Below are 14,342 nucleotides of genomic sequence, written 5' to 3'. Positions count from 1 at the left end.
TCTTGAACAGGGTCTGAAAACTTGGTCCATATATCAAACACGCTTGCATGAATTAATATGAAACTCGGTACACATATAGATCTCGTCGGGCCGAACAACTTTCCCTTTGTCAAGTTTCACGCCAGCCCAACAGGAAGTCAGCTATTATGGGTTGTTTGGAAAACGCTTGCTGTGGAATGTGATGTACTCCTCCTAGAGAATTCATTCAATCACCTCCAAACTCAGTCAGCATGAAGTAAAGACATTGAGGATGCTAAATTGCGGACGGATTTTTGATATCTTGAACGGTTTGGCCGTGGTGAGGAAACAAATTTATGGCGAGAAAAGAGAGACACGAAGTGTGTTATAACTTCTGCATACATTAACTGATCTTGATGAAACTTCAGCAGTGTGTTCGTGGTAAGAGGCCGATCAGATGGATGTGACTGTTGTGATTCAAAGTTATAGCGCCACCAACTGGCAGCAGGAAGTGTGTCACTTTCAACATGCTTTTGACAAAAGTGGGGGGGTTAGTTTTAAATACAGTAAAAAAAAATTGTTTTTATATTGTTCTCATCAAGCCGGACAACTTTCTAATTTACGTTCATTAGCTCAGAGCAAAAGGAAGTCAGATATTTTGTTCTGAATGTGGATTTTTTTGCAAAATCAGCCTATGAATTTTTAGCCACTCCTCTTAAACTATTTATTTTATTCCCACCAAACTTTTTCAACGTGATGAAAATACATTAAATATGCTAAATTGTGAACGGATAATAAATATCTCAAACGGTTTTGCTATGGCGAGGGATTAAAGTAATGTCCAAAAAGGAAAAACTAAAAGTTATAGCGTCACCAACTGGCAGCAGGAAGTGTGTCACTTTCAAAATGCTTTGAAGTTGTTTAGTCTAAACCAGGTGTCACCAACCCTGCTCCTGGAGGGCTACAGTCCTGCAGATTTCAGCTCCAACCCCAATCAAACACACCTGGACCAGCTAATCAAGCTGTTCAGGGTTGCTTGATAATTACAGGCAGGTGTGTTGGAACAGGGTTGGACCTAAAGTCTGCAGGACAGTAGCCCTCCAGGAGCAGGGTTGGTGACACCTGGTCTAAACAATACATAAATAAAGTCAAACATAGTGCTATACTGCCCTCTTGTGTTCAAAATCAGGTAGGCCTATTATATCTATATAAAAATATACTAGGTATGTGACGGTGAGAATATTTTACCACTGGTTAAAGCTACAATATGCAAGAATTTTTTGCCACGAGAGGGCGCTACATTCCAAACAACAACAACGGCGTAGCTTGATGACGATGTGAAGGAGCGGGAATGATGGGAACTGTCGTTTTAAACTCCACCGTGGATGTAAATCAGTCAGATGGGAATCGAAAAATCATGTTCATGGATGAGGCTAAGTTCTATTTTTATAATGACATGCTTTTTGTGGCGAGGGGGGCATGGTTCAGCGCGGTCTGTAATGGGAGAGAGAAGAGAAGAGCGTGGGACGCAAGTAGGTCAAGTGCAAATGACGAACACCTGTGTCTTATTGCTGTGATCCGCTTGGAGAGACTGCTTATAAGCCGCGCTGGAACGAGAGAGAGACTGAAGAGAAAATTGGACGCAGAGAAAGAAAACCGGTGGATCCGAGCTCTCATTTTTGAACTGTTTTGTGCCGTCGCGGTTGCCACGGTGAATGCGCGTTGTGCATGACTTTAGTTTGTTTTGCTTTATTTTAATAAAGTACCAGTCACGCTGACCCCTGTCTTCTTCCTTCCTGACTCTTAAACCTCATCACACTTTTATTTCATTAAAATTAATTAACCGCAAGAAAAGTAAGGTTTAATACTACACTGGTTATCATAGATGTTACTGTGTATGTCGAATTCATTGTTGTGATAAAGCGGCGCAGTTTTACGTGTTCTAAACCATTGTTGTAAAAGTACATTCGAACATACCCACATCATTTGCCAAAATACTGATTAATCTTTATGTATAACACATGCTATATTTATTTACATGGCCATAAACACCAGACGTGATAAACAATGTCAATGAACTAAACACAAATCTAAAGCAATAATACTTCCCTTACATAACTATTACAGAATGCTACATTTGGAAAATATAAATTTAAGCATGCTTTGTCGACAGAACCAGCTGCAATCGGTAAAGAATAATTGTGTTCCATAACGACTGCACGAAACAAGCTAACGTTTGTTGCTTGATAGACGCTACAATTACAACTTCCGCATTTGTCTAGGACTCCACGCAGTACGAGCGGAAACAGAGGGTAACGCGGATGTGACGCAATTGACTGGCGACTCCCAGGTCCCCCCTGCTCTAACGCCCCATTTCCTTGGTTAAAATCGCAATTTTCTCACGATTTAAAAATAGTTGGAAACATTTGGGATATTGTAAGTAATCAACTTAACAAAATATATAACACTGGCCTTGAGATTATGGGATATTTTAATGCAAAATTATTGCATATTGTACCTTTAACTGACGTGTGACACCGCTGGGGGCTTTTTAATCGCTAACTTAAAAACGAAAGTAAAATATGTTCGTCCGCACTGACATTTATATTGGTTGAGCGAGCGTTTCAAATGAATTCCTATGGAAGTAGGAATTAACTGAAAAACGTTCACTCTGTTCTGCTCGTTCCTACAGAAATGTAATATATGTCAATATATGTAAATTACATATATAATGTTAGTGCCCATGTATGTCTGCTGCATATATGAGAATATATGCAAAATTCATATATGTAAAACACATATACATATATGAAACATATATTTCAAAATATATCAAAAATGGCCGTTTTCATGTAAGTGCCATATATTTTCCCGTATATGCACATAAATGTGAAATATATGTAAGACGCATATATGTATACACGCATATATGGCGCATATATGTATACACGCATATATGGCGCATATATGTATACACGCATATATGGCGCATATATGTATACACGCATATATGGCGCATATATGTATACACGCATATATGGCGCATATATGTATACACGCATATATGACGCATATATGTATACACGCATATATGACGCATATATTTATACACGCATATATGACGCATATATTTATACATGCATATATGTACTTATTTCTATAGTACATACTTTCACATGTATTAGGGATACAAACCTTATATCTGAATGCCTTGAAATTAAATGCCTATAGTTGGAGATTGTCTATTGTGTGAATACCAAATATAGTATTTTAATACAATAATGCAGTGTTTTCTTTGTCATTTTTGACAAATACATCCACAAAGTACCATAACCATATGCCACAGCTTTAAAAATGCATCAGTATCACATGCATGTACACTGTAAAACTTTTCACTGTAAATTTACAGTTAAATACTGGCAGCTGGGTTGCTATCCACATACTGTATTTTTACAACACTACTACAGTAAACAGCATTTACAGTACTCCACTGTAATTACCAAATACAGTATATACCACATTTTACATTAAACTTGTCGACAGCAATAAATTGTATTTTTACAGGGAATACTGCTTTTATTATTACATAATTAAAATATTATACTTTAAGGTTTCATAAGAGTAGTCACACTAGGAAAAAGAAAACATTTTCTGGGTTTTAAAACATTTATTTAGTTAAATTGCCTTCTGTGAACATGTTGGCTGAATTACTTTTTAAACATAAAATGCAATTTTAACACTTAAACAGGTAACAGTTAGCACTTAATTAAAGGAATAGTTCACCCAAAAATTTAAATTAGCACATGATTTACTCACCCTCAAGTCATCCTAGGTGTATATGACATTATTCTTTCAGACGAATACAATCAGAGTTCTATTAAAAAATGTCCTGGCTCTTCCAAGCTTTATAACGACAGTGAAATGCTGTTTCTTTTTTGAAGTCCATAAAAGTGCAAACGAAATCCCATTCAAAGTCTGCAAGGTTTCGCAGAAGTGAGGACACCTGTAGGCTTACAGTGGTGTTCTTGTTTTGCACAACTTGGCCAGTTTTCTTTGAAGTTACTTGTCCTTTCTTTGTTTTTGATCCACGTTCAGGATTGATGTCAAGAAAGCGTCTAAAAGGCAGAAAAAAACAACAATTAAATATTATTAACTGAGTGTATATATTTTGACAAAGAGAGACAGCACAAAAGCGGTCTAAAACTGAACAACATGAAAAAAATAAAATAAATGCAATGTTGGATGTTGTGAAAAAAAAAATGCAATGTTGGATGTTGTGATCAATAACTGATATTTTTTCTGCCCTGGTAAAATACATCAACTCAATGTGTCTGTTTACATGCACACTGTCAACTAACTAAATTTTTGGAAGTGGGGTTGCCAGATTTAAAGTTTTATTCTACAACTTTTGTCTACTCATCACCCAGCTCATTAACAATATCATGCCCTCATCCGGTGCCATCAGAGTATCAGTGGAAAGGCAGTCTTTAGACTCTCCGTTTATATAGAGCACACACTGCCAGAATCCAGCCCAAACCTTTGTGACAGAAATAATTTAACTTAATTGCAAGCCTTGCAATGTTTATTGCATATATGACAACATGATTTACCAGACTAAAATGCATGTTTGCACCCAAAAATTTTAATTCTGTCATTATTACTCACCCTCAAGACTTTTGTTCATCTTCGGGACACAAATGAAGATATTTTTGATGAAATCTGATAGTTTTGTCCTTCCATTGATATCAATATCATTGCAACTGTCAAAGCCCAGAAAAGTGGTAAAAACATTGGTAAATATATAGCTACAGTGGTTCAACCTAAATATTATGAAGCAGGGTTTCTGCACATTTTTTAAAGTCAAATTTAAGGCTTTTTAAGACCCGAAGAAATCAAAATTAATACCATGCATTAGGGGTGAGCAATATTGACAAAATATGTCTCGATCGATATTTTCAAAGTTTTCTTGATAATAATTAGATAACATTTTACGGATTGTGTTTCTGTGCTTGGTGCCATGGCTTGTTTAGGCCTGTTGACAGCTGACTGACAAAGATATTCATATTCTATGCAGTGGTCAGTTTACAGCAGTGACAGAAATTAACATTTTTTATTAAGGGGTAATATATTTGCCACCTTAAATTGATTTCAAGGGGCATTTTCACCTATATACGGACATTTGTAGATGTTTCAACAAGATATCTTTCACATCTACTGCAGTCAGATTCACCCGTGTTCACTCTGAAGGAATCACTCACATGGCTGGGCACTTGTATGACACATCAAGGATGTTAAGAGGCTAAAAGCAGGTTTAAAAATTGAAGTCAACAGGGTGCAAATTTTAAAAAGAGGATAACACGGTGTAGGCAACACCGATTTTTGTCATTGTTCTCTGTATTGACAGCACTCCAAATTTACAAAAAAATTAGCTCAATGTTAAAATTGACCGGAGTTCTCCTTTAAGGTTGCACTAGTTACATGGATTATTTAAATAATGTTTTTACTAGCTTTCTGGGCCTTAAAAGTTGCAAAGACGTTGCTGTCTATGGGTGGTTCAGAAACCTCTCAGATTTCATCAAAAATATCTTAATTTGTGTTCTGAAGATGAACGAAGGTCTTACAGGTTTGGAACGACATGAGGGCGAGTAATTAATGACAGAATTTTCACTAATCCTTCAACTGAAAACAACTTGCACCGATATATCTTAAAATATATGACTGCCACTGTTTTATCTCAAGATGCACACCAGTAATGTTTTTTTTTTTTTTTTAATGATACATTATTATAAAAGCTGCTTAAATACCCTAATTTTATTAAGGCCTAGACCTGGCTTAAGCTAAGCCCTGTATGGAAACCAGGGCCATATTGTTCATACCAGTAGTCAACATAATAAATACTGTCAAGTCAAGGTTAGTGACACAATTCAGTCTAATATATATATATATATATATATGTATGAATGGCAAATATGCCAATGACTAACCTCTGACCAAACTCAAGGTGCTGCCTCTTCCTGGTACTGCAAGCTGAAGTTATAGGAGGAGGCAAACAGCGCTGCCAGGCCAGTGATGAAGAGGCTGTGATCCTTCACACACACCTTGACCTTCCAAACTTAATATCCAGCACTGGTTGCTTAGAGATTGACCTGTAATGGAATAAAAAAGAAAATAAAAAAAAAGAATAAATAAATAATATTAATAATTAAAATAACTACTGTGGGTTCCACTGTGGTTCGATGTAGTTGTCTATTCATAGTTCTATGAATTAAATTTTTCAACTAAAAATTAAAATTGGTTAGAATGCTAAAATGCACTGGCATATAATTTTGTTTGTTTTAAGCATAAACTCACTTAATTTTGACTTATTCTTTCAGAAAACAAGACAAATTTTACGTGTCTAATAAATGCTTCTTCATGTAAGAATTGTAGATATCTGGACTGGAAACAAAATAAAAACACTAATTAAGAAAAACATATTTTGCAGTAGGGTGAGTAAATGATGGCTTTTCATTTTAGGTTTAATCTACCCCTTTAATGTTTACATACCAGGAAATAAGTCGTGGACTTTCTGGCAAATGTAGATTGCTGGACATCAGCGATGCAAATTTCTGAAACAATTTTTAAAAAGGACAGCACAACCTTGATCAACAGAACCCAAAACATAAAACATATTACAAATTAATGAGATTTGCTGAATAATCTCTACTTATCTGCTTGAAGGATAACACCGTCTAACTTCTTTGAATTAGGGAGTAGTTGTAGGACCATGGGATGGCAATCAGGAACAGGCCTACTACATTTGAAAACAGCATTAGGAACATGGATTTTCATGTGCTAGCAAAATTCTGACAACGATTCAAAAGCACGATCACAGAACTGACAGAATTTGACAGCATTTTTTTTTTTTTTACAACATAGACTATAACTGTAACACTACTTAAAAGCACTTACATTAACAATGGCCATCAGATTACAAATGCCTAAAACGAAAGAAATATCAAATGCACGTCATGCAAATAGCATGGTAAAGGTTGTCTATTATATGAAATGTCGAAGTTAACGTTACTTGGTAAACAGGTGGAGTCAGTGAATTGCTTGCGCGGCCACGGTAGTAAACCGCGTTCGCAAAATCAAACCAAATACGTGAAAACAATGTAGAAATGCGAACGCAAAAAAAAAAAAAAAAAAACTTATATATTGGCTTACCGTATCACTCAGTTGAACAATTCTCCATCTTCTCAAACTCTAAATCCCACTTATCGTCACGCGCAGGTTAGATTATTCAATGACAAATTCTTCCATCCGTCTTCAGGTAGCTGCTACCGTTAACGTCGTCCATTTTCTGCTGCGTCACAGGCAACTAATGTTTGAAACACGAACCGAACCGAACCGAACCTCAAAAAAGCTTTAAAATTGCTCACAGATTCGCAGACATTGTTTATCTTGATAACAGGAATGATTATTTGTTCAGTTGAATCCCGCTGACAAAACGAGTTTGCCTGTTGTAGCTGCCTAACTGTCTGCTCGCATGACGCGTCACATTTGAACTGAATTGAGCGCGAAAGAAATCAATCCCACAATGCAATGCCTTTTCAGTCAGTATGATGGTAACGAATTTATCAGGACGAAAACATAAATGTGCTGTATATTTACAGCTGTTCTGTAAAAGATACAGCTTAATACTGTATTATGGAAATACAGTAGCCTACAATTCTGTAAGAAATTCGTTGTAAATTTACAGTAAAGGGTTACAGTGTATGTTTACATACATTTATTAAATATGTTGAAAACAAATATGTATGTCACATATTTATAATTAATGTTGTCCATATATGCGAGAAACCAATACTATACTGTAATATATGCAGATATATGGTATCATATATGGATGAACTCAAATATTTTCTTCACATGTTTGGACACATACATGTTCATATATGCTGCAGGCATATATTGTGTTCTCAGATAAGTCAAATATATGTATAGATATATGTTGCAGTCATATATTGTGTTCTCAGATAAGTCGAATATATGTATAGATATATGTTGCAGTCATATATTGTGTTCTCAGATAAGTCAAATATATGTAGAGATATATGTTGAACATATATTGTGTTCTCAGATAAGTCGAATATATGTATAGATATATGTTGCAGTCATATATTGTGTTCTCAGATAAGTCGAATATATGTATAGATATATGTTGCAGGCATATATTGTGTTCTCAGATAAGTCAAATATATGTATAGATATATGTTGCAGTCATATATTGTGTTCTCAGATAAGTCGAATATGTATAGATATATGTTGCAGTCATATATTGTGTTCTCAGATAAGTCAAATATATGTAGAGATATATGTTGCAGTCATATATTGTGTTCTCAGATAAGTCGAATATATGTATAGATATATGTTGCAGGCATATATTGTGTTCTCAGATAAGTCGAATATATGTATAGATATATGTTGCAGGCATATATTGTGTTCTCAGATAAGTCGAATATATGTATAGATATATGTTGCAGGCATATATTGTGTTCTCAGATAAGTCGAATATATGTATAGATATATGTTGCAGGCATATATTGTGTTCTCAGATAAGTCGAATATATGTAGAGATATATGTTGCAGTCATATATTGTGTTCTCAGATAAGTCAAATATATGTATAGATATATGTTGCAGGCATATATTGTGTTCTCAGATAAGTCGAATATATGTATAGATATATGTTGCAGGCATATATTGTGTTCTCAGATAAGTCGAATATATGTATAGATATATGTTGCAGGCATATATTGTGTTCTCAGATAAGTCGAATATATGTAGAGATATATGTTGCAGTCATATATTGTGTTCTCAGATAAGTCAAATATATGTATAGATATATGTTGCAGGCATATATTGTGTTCTCATACAAGTCAAATATATGTATAGATATATGTCATGCTATTTAAAATATAAGTACATATATGGCCATATATTACATTTTTGTATGGGAGTGGACGCGCACCGTTATGAATGCCCGTGCCGCCATGAGCATTTTAGTTTCATTTTAAAATTAGCGCCTTTCGGGGGGTGGATTGCTTGAAATTATTTTACAAAAGCACAATTTTGTGTTTTATTGCAACTGTACACAAATATAAGTTAACACTTTGCAGTTTGAATGTCGTCCTGTATAATGACGGAGTATGTTTTTATGTGTCTACTGTTCAATCGCGCCCACGCCACACACACACACACACACACACACACACACGGTTTACTATCTTTGTGGGTACTCTCCATGGACTTAATGGTTTTTATACTGTACAAACTGTATATTCTATCTCCTCACACTAACCCTACCCCTAAACCTACCTATCCCAGAAAACTTTCTGCATTTTTACATTTCCAAAAAAACTCATTCTGTATGATTTATAATCTTGTTTACCCATGGGGACCTCTATTTAGGTCCCCACTGTGACACGAGTCCCCATGAGCCTGTGTGCATTCAGGTTAAAGTCCCCACCGGGATAGAAAAACATGAACACACACACACACACACACACACACACACACACACACTCCAGCATTACAATCTTGACATCGCAGCCTGTTCATTATAGCCTTAATAAAATATAATAATAAAATAGTCAACCTAACATATAAAAATTACACTGCTCTAAATAGTCAGTAGTACAATTCGTACATTCACAGTAAGCACCGCTCGCTCCACTGTGATGTTTCCAAGCAAATTTTTACGCATGTGAAGAGGATGATTTTTTTCCGTCGATATTGGAACACGAGTGAAGAACAAAGCCTATAATAAAGAATAGTTTAGCATCCAAATACATCGCAAATGTTGAAACATTTTGATTCTGATGAGAGGGTTACGTGAGCCCAACACTGCTTACTTTCATTTTTACTTTACATTAAATTTAAAGGATTTGTTGTGGAATATTTTGAGTGTATCATAAAATCAGAATAAAAAAATAATAATAATAAAAAAAATAAAATGAATGAATGAATGAATGAATAAATAAATAAATAAATAAATAAATATATATATATGTATATGTATATATATATATATATATATATATATATATATATATATATATATATATATATGTGTGTATATATATATATATATATATTGCAGCGATGAAGGGCCAAAGCCGGCGGCACCGCCACCCTAAAGGCACCGGGGTTGCGGTGCCACCGGCTTGGGCCCGTAATCGCTGCTCGCAGCTATATTTATTATTATTTTGTCAACCTTTCGGGCACTTTTGGGGCCCTTAACATGCTCGAAAACTCTTGAAATTTTGCACACACGTCAGAACCCGCGGCCATCAGGGCCGGACTGAAGCTGGTACCCGGGCGTGGCAGGGGGGCTCGACAGCGCCCCCTGGAACGGGATCCAAACACATGTCCATAAATCAAACACGCTTGCATGTAGGGCTGGGCGATAAAACGATAACGATATGTATCGCGATAGACACGTAATCAATATCAATAAAAAATGCGTTCGATAAAACGTTCGATAATTTTTTTTTTTTTTCGTCGGAAGAAACCAGCAAAGCAAGTTTGATTGCATGAACAAAGGCACTCACTCTCTAGTAACTAGATAAAACAGGAAAAGTCAGCTCGCCTGACTTCAAGTCTGACCGTAGTCTGACCAATGTCGTCTGCAGATTATGCAAGACCGTCGTCAGTTTCTGTCATTAGCGTGCTGCTGATGCGCTGTTCTAGCGTGTGCGTTTCTCAGCGCGTACCCAGCTAACACAGTTACGTTGTGAAGACGTAACCGGACCGGACCATATTCGTCGTAGCGACGTGCCACATAACGTTCCAGCAACGTAACTTTGTGATTCCTGTATTCGTCGTGGCGACGTTATAGTGGAACGTCGCAAGAACGTGATGAGTACGTCTTTATGACCAAACTGGCACGTTGCGAGGACGTAACATTAAAGGACCATATAAGTCGTTGCGACGTGCCACATAACGTTCCAGCAACGTAACTTTGTGATTCCTGTATTCGTCGTGGCGACGTTATAGTGGTACGTCGCTGGAACGTGGCAGGTACTTCCTAACGACCAAAATACCACGTCCGCATTTATTTTTTAATATACTTCTCACCTTTAGTCCTGGGAATTAAGATGTGCTTGATCGTAACCTTGAAATCCACATTGAACTGATAAAATTAAAACATTTCATTCTCTGTAAAACCTTATAAATTCTAATAGGGAATTGTGTAGTTTTCTGTTAATACATTTAGGGATCAATACAGATAATGGAAACCAATACAAACCCCTATTAAATTCTAAATAGAAAATGCCCCAAAACCACACTGCCTTAATTTATTAATCAGCATTTATTCAGTGTTTCTTTGTACAAACTAAGCCAATACATTTTGAACATTAACGATTTTTTAACCATGTTAACAAGTAATGAGTACATAAATGTAACATCAATTAATTAAGCAAAAAACATAATCAATGAATAATGTAACCAACTATTAAAATGTTTTATTCTTTTTACTGAAAAAAAGTGTTTGCTATTCTTATTGATACTGCTCTCTATAACTGCTCGCGGAAAAACAATAAAGACCTTAAAAAAAAGAAATGAAAAGATTCAAAATTTTCTTTATTATTAATTTTATTTGCAGAAATAGGTTCAATTGTTTCCTCTAGTGTCCTATGAGGCACCTGCTACAAATGTCTGGTGGTGATGTGCTTCATTGCTTCACTACCAGTAGCTAAACCTGAACAATGCGACAATTATCAAAGTCTATAGTCCTTGAGCTTCTCTGAAGACAAATAAAAAATAAAAATAAATAAAAACATATCGTTCATAAAGAGTAAAGATATGTAAAAGGAACAATATAGATGTCTAGCATTTTTCCTATTATTTCACCCACCAAAATATACATAAAGAGTTTTTTGTTCATGAAAATGAGCATGATGACTGCGTCCCAGCTGTGGAAACCGCTCTTTCAGACAGTGTTGAGGAGGCAGAAGGAGATGATGGAGAGCTGTGGGAGAAGAGGAAGAGTTTCTTTCTTACCCCACCAGCGGAGGGCAGGGTCTTTTGAGACAAGGAGAGGAGGATGGTCTCTGTTGTCTAACTTACGTATTCCTCCTCCTCCTCCTCTTCCTTATCCCGAGCTGCACTGTCACCTCATCGTCCTTCTTAAGGTAGCTAAAAACAGAGGAGTACTTTATTAATGTTGCTAATCTACGGCTTTTAATGCAGTTTTTCGAAAATACAGTAAAAACAGTAATATTGTGAATATCATTCAAATGTAAAATAGCTGTTTTCTATTTTAATGTATTTTAAAATCTAATTTATACTTGTGATCAAAGCTGAATTTTCAGCATCATTACTCCAGTCTTCAGTGTCACATGATCCTTCAGAAATCATTAATATGATGATTTGATGCTCAAGAAACATTTATGATTATTATCAGTGTTGAAAACAGTTGTGCTGCTTAAGATTTTTTGTGTAAACCATGATGCCCTTTTCAGGATTCTTTGATCAATATAAAGTTCAAAGAAAAGTTTGAAAGTTAAATCTTATAACATTATAAAAGTCTTTACTGTCACTTTTGATCAATTTAATCCATTCTTGCTATTAATGTCTTCCAAAATCTTACTGACCCCTAACATTTGAATTGTAGTGTACACAAAAACATGAAACAGCATAACTGTTTTCAACATATTAGATAATAATCAGAAAAATGTATTGAGCATCAAATCATATTAGAGTGATTTCTGATGTATCATGTCACTGAAGACTGGAGTAATGATGCTGAAAATTCAGTGACGTCATCGATTAACAGCACATACATTTATGTTAAATATCAGTTTAAATAAATTAGTCAACTTCCAATCACCCATTGAACTGCCAGCAAAGCCTTTACAAAACTATCATAACCTCTTATCTACACAAAGATGTGATTATAAGCCCAAACTTTTGTAAACAAGAGCTAGGTTAGTTAGCCTACGTTAGCAGTGCCTCTTCTGAAAACGGTTGAGATGCTAACGGACTTTTTTGAAGACACTAAACCATTTCTATAAAGTAAATATTCAACAGATGTGTGTCAATACCACGTAAGAAAAGTGTCAGGAACAGTTTTGTATATTATGTGTGTGATTTTAGAGACTAAACTCACCTGAAAGCAATCGAAAACAACAGCAAGAGAGGGAGCTTTGCTGCTTATCAGGCATGTCGCTGCGCCGTTTCCATGGCAACTCTGCGCCGCTCCAGGGTTTGAAACGGTTTGAAAGCTAACCCGCACGCTCATAAAACACGTCAGTCACGCAGCATTTACATAAATAAACATCTAGAATTAACATCAACAGAAGTAACATTACATAAATACAAATCTCATGAATTTTAAACTCATTTTGAAGTTCTTCAAGTTTGAAGTTCAGTTTGAAGATTTTTTTTGTATTGTTGTTTTTACGAACACCCAACCTCCTTAATAATAATAATAATAATAGCAATAATACCAATTATATACAACGTTATGACAACGTTGTGAGGACGTCGTGGTAAAGTTCCATTTTTTAGAATCTTGGCTAACGTTCCAGAAACGTGGTGGGCACGTCCTCAAAAGACGTCGCTGGTTTATCCCATGGAGAACGTTGTAGAGACGTGGTCCACTGGTCTCCAGATAACTTTCCAGATAATTTCAATTATATAAATAAATGCATTACAAATATTATCCTAGTGATACTATGCCATTTGGATATTATATGGAACATTTATTTAATTCATCAAAGATTGTATTAAGTTATCTGGTGACCAGTTGACCACGTCTCTACAACGTTCTCCATGGGATAAACTAGCGACGTCTTTTGAGGACGTGCCCACAACGTTTCTGGAACGTTAGCCAAGATTCTAAAAAATGGAACTTTACCACGACGTCCTCACAACGTTGTCATAAAGTAATGTCACGCTGACCAAATGACGACTAACTGACGACGTCGTCACAACGTACTGTGTTAGCTGGGTAGTTACATGTGAAGCTCATGCACTAAAAGCCTGTCTTTCGAGTTTTATTGTGCTAATACTGTTATATACACACAAGGTTTACATAAACTAGTCGGATATGTCTAAAGTGAAAGCAAACTTGAGAAAATTGAGAGAAACTCTGCTTGTCAAATGCGTGTATATTAGACGCGTCGCGCGCAGCTCTTAAAGAGACAGTAGTAATAGTAAACACGCTGCCGCTTGTCCTTAAAGGGATAGTTCACCCAAAAATAAGAATTATCTCATTATTTACGCACTCTAATGTTGTTCCAAACCTGTATTCATTTCCTTCTAATATTTTCTAATATTAATATTTTGAAGAATGTGGGTATCCAAACAGTAGCTGGTCCCCATTGACTTCCATAG

At 35.7% G+C, this 14,342-nt stretch overlaps 1 long non-coding RNA gene across 1 annotated transcript; it reads right to left on the bottom strand.

The window, feature by feature from the left end:
* Positions 1 to 3,591: 3,591 nt before the first annotated feature.
* On the bottom strand, positions 3,592 to 6,654 carry LOC307165291. The gene is made up of 3 exons (XR_013822453.1): positions 6,505 to 6,654; positions 4,624 to 4,718; positions 3,592 to 4,073 (listed from the first exon to the last, which is right to left on the bottom strand). It is a non-coding gene; the product is annotated as an uncharacterized lncRNA (long non-coding RNA).
* Positions 6,655 to 14,342: the final 7,688 nt, after the last annotated feature.

This window comes from Squalius cephalus (assembly GCF_949319135.1).
Source record: "Squalius cephalus genome assembly, chromosome: 10".
Taxonomy (NCBI): Eukaryota; Metazoa; Chordata; class Actinopteri; order Cypriniformes; family Leuciscidae; genus Squalius; species Squalius cephalus.
The sequence above is the reverse complement of the archived record's forward strand: the minus strand, read 5'-3'. Positions and strand labels throughout refer to the sequence as shown.